General features: G+C 63.6%; 1 long non-coding RNA gene across 1 annotated transcript; it reads right to left on the reverse strand.

Moving 5' to 3' along the window:
* Window positions 1–347: 347 nt before the first annotated feature.
* LOC309449012 lies at window positions 348–3,967 on the reverse strand. The gene is made up of 3 exons (XR_014185894.1): window positions 3,169–3,967; window positions 778–1,943; window positions 348–741 (listed from the first exon to the last, which is right to left on the reverse strand). It is a non-coding gene; the product is annotated as an uncharacterized lncRNA (long non-coding RNA).
* Window positions 3,968–8,464: the final 4,497 nt, after the last annotated feature.

Consider the following 8,464-nt stretch of genomic DNA (forward strand, 5'->3'; position numbering starts at 1 on the left):
GCGTTGATGAGAGGGGAGTTGGACCCTGTTTGTGTGTTCACAGCCCCCGTGAGAGCGCGAGCGCATCTGAGCAGCACGATTCCCGTCCTGTTCTGAGGGCTGCGGATCGCTGACGTTCTTTAAATTGCCACACGCGTGTTTGGAACCCAAACTGGTTCGTTGCAGCAGCCGCAGCTCCCAGCAGCAGCAGCACCAGCACGGGGCTCTGCCCGCGGGAGGACGGGCAGTTTTTGGGCTCCAGGGACGCTGGTGTCGGAGGGTGAATTGCAGCTCTGGCGCAGCAGGACCCATCCTGAATGACACTGCTGCTTCTCCAGAGGTTCCTCCCCTGGGAAACCACCAGGGCGCTTGGGAGGGGCTGCGTGTGCATAAGCAAAACCAGTTTGGAACTGGAACCAGTCTGAGATTAAACCATTTCCTTTGCTCTCTTTCCAAGAATGAACTTTATTTTTCCAGTTGATCTGAAACAGGGAATATTGGGACTTGTTTTTTTATTTCTCCTTCCTTGCGTCTGGACGCTTTCCCAGAACAACACAGAAAATGAAACATTTCTTTTTCTTCCCAGTGAGAAAGTCTCTTCTTTCCTGGGAAGATGGGCAAGGGTCGGGCTGAGCGACCGCGTCCCCGTCTGCGAGGAGCACACACGGTCGGAAACGCCTGAGCGCGCAGCCGCTGGAGCGGGCTGGGGACAGGAAACCCGGTGTTGGCTGACTGTTCTCCCAGCTCTGCCTGTAGCTCTGCCTGTAGCTCTGCCTGTAGCGCTGCCTGTAGCGCTGCCTGTGCTCCGGGTGCAGCCCCAGCCCAGAACCTGCAAACGGGGGCGGTTTGTGGGGCAGTGCCACGTCAGAGGGCAGCAGGGCTGCAGATGCTCGTAAATGCTGCCCTGCTTGTCAGAAATGCTGTTGTTCAGCTTTTATTGCAGCCCCTGATTTACGAGCTGGGCCGAGCGCCAGCAGCGCGTTGCTGGCGGGGACGTGAGTGTCCGTGTGTGCACGTGTGTGCACCCGCACGTGGACACCCCGGGGACGGCTCGGGCTCCCAGTCGCTGCTCTGGATTGTTTCGCCAGCTCCTGGACAGAGTCAGCCCCGCAGAACAGCAGCCGAGGGCTTTGCTAAGCCCGAGCGGTGCTTAGCGCCTGAGCGCTGCTTAGCGCCTGAGCAGGCTCACTGCGGCGAACCCGTCGGGCAGCGCTGGCTCCAGCACCAGGAGACATCTGAGAGATGCGCCACGTCCTCTGGTAGCATGGCCTAACATCACTGGCTGCTTTGTTAGCAGTTGGCAGTGGTTATTTATTCATCACACCCCTTGCTGTGCCGCGAACGTCGCCGAGCGGCGCCGTGAGGAGGTTCTGCCCGGCAGCCCCGGTCCCGCGCGGGGCCCGGCCCCGGTGCCCGCGGGGCTGCCCTGACTCACCCACCGCCACACTCAGCTTCCCACCTCGGTTTGCCAGTTCACGTTTTATTTAGCAACTGGCGTGACTCACGCGGGGCTGTTGACAGTGAAGAGATGAGGTGATACTGGCACTGGATCCTCATTTTCTCAGGGCCGAACACTTCCTGTACCTCTCTGCTCACACCTCGGGCTGAGGAATTGGGGCTCCGTCTGCCGTCCCGCGGAGCCGAGCGCAGGTGGGAGCACGCGGGGCCGCCCGAGCCTGCTCAGAGCCCGGACGCAGCGCCCGGCCCGGCGGCCGAGCCTCCGCCAGCGCTGTGCAACACCCGTTGCCACACGTGGAACCGGCTGCGCTGCCCTGTCTCGGGCGTCGCGTCCCGCTCCGGGCCGCAGCCGGCACCGCAGCCGGCACCGCAGCCGGCACCGCAGCCGGCCTGGCCGGTTCGGGGGTGGCTTCCAGCAGCTCCGGCCGCGTTCCTGAGTCTTGCAGGTTCTGATATTTGTGTTACAACTCTTGGTTTTGGAAATCGGCCTGTTGAATCTGCAGCTTCTGCAAAGCAGCATCAAGCAAACAAGTTTTTAACCATCATAAAGCAGAAAAAAATCTCAAAAGCAGCACCTGGTGTGCATTCTGGAAGTGGTAGAGGCAAAGCAACCCTGAGTGCTTCTATAAACCTAATTACTGACAGGGAACACGGGCAGGGACATCGCAGGCGCTCGGAGCGGGCGGGGACTCGCTGAGGCAGCAGAACCACTGCCAGCCTTGTTCTCTGCCTTTCTCTGGGGTTTTAGGAGCTTGCTGTTGCAGAGAAAGCTGCGATGGCGTCAGGTGCCCCGTGCTCCTCCCTGGAGAAAGTCATCTGTTGTTGACATCACGACAGGCAGCCCTCAAATCACCGTCATTGAAACGGAATCATTCCTCCTCGAGGGCCCAGCTCCACGGTGCCTCTGTGCAGAGGCAGAGGCGCCATTTCCCCCGTCTGAACTGACCCCTGATCCCAAACCTGTGGAAATCAACAGGGAAACATCCCCTGTAACCCAGGCCTTGGGCTGGCTCCCCTTGTTTGCGTGCTTTGTGTGCTGAGAAAGGCAGAGAAACCTTCACAAATCATTAGGAAAATGCAAAGCACCACCAGGTCAGGAGGACCCCAGGAGGGCCATAAGGGAGTCTGAGCGGGTCCCTGCGCGGGCAGGCGGCTCAGGAGCTGCTCCCAGCCGCTCAGCACACACCGGGAAGCCGAACGGGATGTGCAAGGAGCGGGAAGCGCCGGGGATGTGTGCTCGGGGTGCAGCAGCGGGCGGGACACCTGGGGATTAATTAATTACCCCCTTCTGCCAAACCAGTGCCTGCCTGCAGCACCACCGCACCGGGCCCTCATTCACGTGATTTCCTTTGCGGTGGGAAGAGCCGTTTTCTCCAGCAGGCGCCACGGAGCGCGGCTCGGAGGTGTCCGGGGCTGACACGGCCCCGGTGCTGCGGCATCTCCTGCCGCTGGGGCAGCTCCCGGGGGCTGGGATGTGATGGGGGGGCTGCGGGAGCACCCCCCGCCCGACGGGTCAGCCTGCGCTGCACACGCCCGAGCGAGCCCCGGGGACGCCGGAGCCGCGCCGAGCACGCTGACCCACCTGCCCCCGCCAGCCCCGGCTCCGTTCATCCGGCTCTTGCCCCCGCGCTCCGGGCTCCTCGGCAGCGCCGTGGCAGCCCTGGGCTGCCGGTGCCCGCGGGGGGCGGGGGGTGTGGTGAGCCGGAGACGCCCGCTTGTTTATTTGGTTACCGTTCTGTGGTTTTCCAAAGGTGCCTGCAGGTCTGCAGGGGAACCTGCTGGGAGCTGCGCCTCGCCCTGTTCCCGGCGCAGCGGTGCCGCTCGGGCTCCGCGTTTCCTTTGTGTGTCCCTGCGTGTGAGAAAGAGCAAGTGCGAGCAGCGCCGGCCGCGCAGGGGCTTGCAGAGCCGCACCGCCGTGCTGCGCTCGCGCTTCCCGGCTCCGCAGCCACGGAGGCTCCGGGCACCCGCCGTTAACCCTGTCCCTGCCAGCAGCTTCGCTCGGTGAGGACGAGGAGGGGGCTCTTCGAGCTGTCTGGGTAACTCATTCCTCTCGCAGGGCTGGAAGTGCCGGGTGTCTCTGGTGGACTCTGGTGCAGTGGAGGTGTCGGGCTATACCTGACCTCCAGAAAGAGCCTTTTCTTGCTGGGGACCAGATTTGGATCTTTTCTTTGGAGGACTTTGCTGTGGGCACAAGGTGGACGAGCCCATCCTAGTGACCAGGAGCTGTTCTGAGCAGGCACATCTTGGCTTCGGCTCCAGCGCCGCGGGATCATCATCTCTGCCTGCAGAACCAGGGCTTTGCTGGTTAACCAATATTTGTAATACCAATGAATAAACACCACACCTGAGCCTGGCTATGCCGGGATCTCCGCTCCGCGGGCTGCGTTAGCGCGGGCGCCTCGCCGGGCGGAACGCGCCGGGTGCACCTGCTGGGGACCGGGCTGCAAAGAAACCCTAAAATAACCTGCTCTGGTGGCACCGATGGCTGTCGGTCGCTGATCCCGGGTGAGAGCAGGTGACGGGCCGGTGGCACCGATCGCTGTCCATCGCTGATCCCGGCTGAGAGCAGGTGACGGGCCGGTGGCACCGATCGCTGTCCATCGCTGATCCCGGGTGAGAGCAGGTGACGGGCCGGTGGCACCGATCGCTGTCCATCGCTGATCCCGGGTGAGAGCAGGTGACGGGCCGGTGGCACCGATCGCTGTCCATCGCTGATCCCGGCTGAGAGCAGGTGACGGGCCGGTGGCACCGATCGGACAGGGCCCGGCCCCGCTCGGGGCCCAGGGGCAGGAACTGCACCAGTTGAAGTTTAATTTGCAGTTTCCGGGCATGGGCTTGGAGAACCGAGAAAGTTCCTCTTGGCTGGACGTTGAGATGTTGAGATTCCTCAGCAGCCGGGTCATAAAGTGAATACTTGGCGGGAAGAGGCTGTGAGCAGGGCAGCAGGGGAACCCGTCGGTCAGAAGCAGGAAACACTTTTCCGTGCTGGAACGTGGTGGAAGAAGACGATTCTTCTAGAGCTCTTTGTTTTCTCATTACCGTGTGGTTTTATTGCACATATACCTGCTATTAGCACCTGACTGATCCTTTAATCCCCAGTGCTCTCTGCTATAAATCATGATTAGGACAGAACTAGACATGAGGAAAGAACGATTCTTTGGTCTCTCGTGGTTGTGCACGACCCCCCTGCCATCTCCCGGGCTTCACACCCCTCTCAGCTTCGGACGGCTTGTTCTGGGGCTGGGACCTGGCTTACCAAAGGTTCTTTGCTAACCCCTTGAGTTTATTCTGTGCCTTTCTGCAAACACACTGTGCAAAAACTGGCGGTTTGCAGTGTGTCCTGCAGCTGTGAGTCGGAGCAGCACCGTCTGGGTGCCCCCGGTCGGAGGCGAGGGCAGCAGCGGCGTTTGCCCGTGTCGCGGTGGGGCAGCGGGACGGCTGGGACGCAGCGGTTCCCTGCCCGCTCCCGGCGCCGCGGGACGAGGAGCTGCTGAGAGCACCGCGCCCGGCTGCCCGCCGCTCCAGCCGGGCGCTTTGGTCGCTCCTGCAGCGCTGCCCGCTCCCGGCGCAGGGCTGGGCTTTTTCCCTTTAATTCTGTCTCCGTGGGCTGGCAGGACCCGTCCCGGCGGGGGGGCACAGGCCGGCGCTGACGGGGGCCGATCCGTGTGTGAAATCGCGTCTGAACCCGGCGGAGCCACCCCCGGTGACAGGGATGAAATGACGGATTGCTGTCTCCGGGAAGGCTGCAATTGAGTCCTCCCGCTGCGACGCTGCCTGCAGCTAATGACAGAGCAGCTCCGCGGGGGCTGCGGCCGGCGCGTAGACCCCGCGAGGCCGGAGCTTTCTAGGATTCCAGGGAAGGCTGAGAAACCCACCGCAAAACGCTGCCTCTGTTAAATTTAATGACAAACACCCGTCGCCGCCGCCATTCCCGCCTGCACAACCCAGACTGCGTCCTGAGGGAGGGACGGGCGGTGGGCAGGGGGACATCATGGGCAGGGGACATCATGGGCAGGGGGACATCGCGGGCAGGGGGACATCATGGGCAGGGGGACATCGCGGGCAGGGGGACATCATGGGCAGGGGGACATCACGGGCAGGGGGACATCATGGGCAGGGGGACATCATGGGCAGGGGGACATCGCGGGCAGGGGGACATCATGGGCAGGGGGACATTGCGGGCAGGGGGACATCGCGGGCATGGGATCATCGCGGGCAGGGGGACATTGCGGGCGGGGGGACATTGCGGGCAGGGGGACATTGCGGGCAGGGGGACATTGCCGGCTGGGCTGGCACAGCAGAGACACCGGGAGAGGCCGAACAGCTGGAAATCGCACAAGCCAATGCACTCCGGGCATCTCCTGCCGACCGGCCCCTGCTGAGAGCGCGTGCCTGAGCCTGGAAGCACCACCTGAGTTCTAGAGTGTGCTCGGAGTGTGGAAATGCTTCCTCTCTGATCCAAACACTGGAATTCCCAAACTTCTGGAAGTCAACAACATTTTCCATCGGAAAGCGAAGGAAGTTTCCACGGGAAACTCGAGAGACGCGAGGAAGGTTTTTGTCTCGTGTGGGGAGCGGAGGAGCCGGCGCGGCAGAGCGGAACAGCTCCGCGGGGCGGCGGGGACGCCTCCCGGGACGGGGATTCCATGGGCGGCTGGTGGAGCTGGAGCCTGTCAGCTCTGCAGCTGTAAATCTTGCAGATGGATTTGAGTCAGAGAGAGAACACTGGCACCTCCTGAACATGTTCTAGTGCTGAAGGGGGTTATTTAGGTCTCTGCCACCCACGACGTACGATGTGAAAGACATCACCCAGGTTCCTTTGGAAACATTAAAAGAAATATGGGGGCTGGCTCGCTTTCGTTTGCCAATTACAATTTAGCTGAGTTGCATGTGCAGGTAGCTGCAGGCTCGGGAGAGCGGGAGCGCGGTTGTGGAATGAGCACCTTGGAGCCAGAGCTCCCGCCAGCCGGGGCTGCTGAGCCCCGGGCACGGGCCACTGCCCCCCCGGAGCTCCGGCTCAGGCGCCGCGCAGCCCTGTCCCCAGGGCTGTAGTGGCCTGGGCCTTGGATTCTCACCCCATGCCCAATGTCCCCGCAGCGGGTTCCTGTCCCCGATGTCCCCGCAGCGGGTTCCTGTCTGAGCTCCCCTGGCTGAGCAGCCCCCGCCGTGGCCGGCACTCGTGGCCCATCGCCCGGGCTCGTTCACACCAGGGCAGAGAACACACCCCCCGGGCTCTTTCCCGTCCCGGAGCCCAGGCCGGCTCCTGGGGGATCTGCCCTTTGCGGGGCTCTGCTTTCATCCGGGTGCCTGCCCCCCCTCGTCCCTCCGACTGTGGGAGCTGACAGAGGCTGCTTTGGGGAATGTCTTGAGTCCACCGCCCCCCCGGGGCCTTCTGCATTGTCTCCCTGTGGTGCAGACAGAGCGGGGAGATCAAAGTCCAAGTGTCTTTTCTTTAGCTTGGGGAGGAATTGGTGATGCCTCCTGCGCCGGGAGCTGTCGCCAGCTCCAGCAGAACGTTCCTGTCGGTAACCGGAGCCTCCGTGTCCCCGGGCGGCTGTGGGACTGACAGGTGACACAGCTCCAGCAGGCAGGTCCCTCGCAACAAGTCTGACTTTGCAGCGAGAGCTTTCCATCAGGGCTGCACGGTGTCTGCGGTCAGGATGGGATGTGCCTCCGACGTTCAGCTCCGAGAGAACTTACCTGGATGGAATTAACCCTTTCCAGAGCTTAGTGTTCCTTTTCTGCTCCAAGTTAGAGTGATGCGTGGCCTCTTATTTAATTGTGAGTGGTTTTCCTTCTCCCTTTGTTACTGTTGTCCGTTGCACAGCTGCAGCGGGGTCACTGCATGGCGGGTTTGCTGTGACACCGTCAGCGGGCACCTGCACGGGGTCACTCCATGGCGGGTTTGCCGGGGACACCGCGGGGCAGCACCGGCCGTGGGGCAGCACCGGCTGTGGGGCAGCACCGGCCAGGGGGCAGCACCGGCTGTGGGGCAGCACCGGCTGTGGGGCAGCACCGGCCGCGGGGCAGCACCGGCCACGGGGCAGCACCGGCCATGGGGCAGCACCGGCCGTGGGGCAGCACCGGCTGTGGGGCAGCACCGGCCGCGGGGCAGCACCGGCCGTGGGGCAGCACCGGCCGCGGGGCAGCACCAGCCATGGGGCAGCACCAGCCATGGGGCAGCACCGGCCGCGGGGCAGCACCGGCCGCGGGGCAGCACCGGCCGTGGGGCAGCACCGGCCGCGGGGCAGCACCAGCCAGGGGGCAGCACCGGCCGTGGGGCAGCACCGGCCGCGGGGCAGGGAACGAGCCTTTAGCAGGGCGGGCTGCGTCCCCGCGTGAGGCCGCGCGGAGCCCTCGGGATGCTGCAGCCAGCCCGACCCTCCGCCTGGCGTCTGCAGCAGGGAAACCGAGGCACGGCGCAGCACCGCGGGCCTTATGCTGATCCTGCGGCTGCGTGGGGAGCGCAGACGAGGCCTCTGCCTGCTGGGCCTGTGCTGCAGCCGCATCCCTCCGCCTGCCCAGGGCCCTTCTGTGTTCAAAGTGTTCCGCAAACAGCTGAGGTCTTTGAACTCCTCCTCCTGGTTAGTTTGAACGTGGAGGCGGGGAAGGAAACACCTTCCTAAACTTAGCCCCCAGCCAGCCAATACTCTTGGGAACTGGGTTTGATTAGGCCTGGGGAGCAGTAATTTGGGCTGAGGTTGTAAAGAAATCCCTTCCTCCTTGGTTCAAAGCTGTTCTGATGGGCAGCAGGCACTGCGAGCAGCCCGCTCGGGGAGCTGCCCCGCCGCCCCATCGCCCCATCGCAGCACCCACGCCTGTCGCGCCCCTCTCGCCAAACCGGGGGGACAGAGGGACAGTGGGGGGGCAGAGGGGACAGCGGGGGGGCAGAGGGACAGCGAGGGGACAGAGGGACAGTGAGGGGGCAGAGGGACGGCACGGGGACAGAGGGAACAGTGGGGCAGCAGAGGGACGGCAGGGGCCACTCTGTCACCGAGTGGTGACACGGGCTCCCGGGGGGCTGGAC

The sequence above is a fragment of the Streptopelia decaocto genome (assembly GCF_964273445.1).
Source record: "Streptopelia decaocto genome assembly, chromosome: 22".
NCBI classification, from domain to species: Eukaryota; Metazoa; Chordata; class Aves; order Columbiformes; family Columbidae; genus Streptopelia; species Streptopelia decaocto.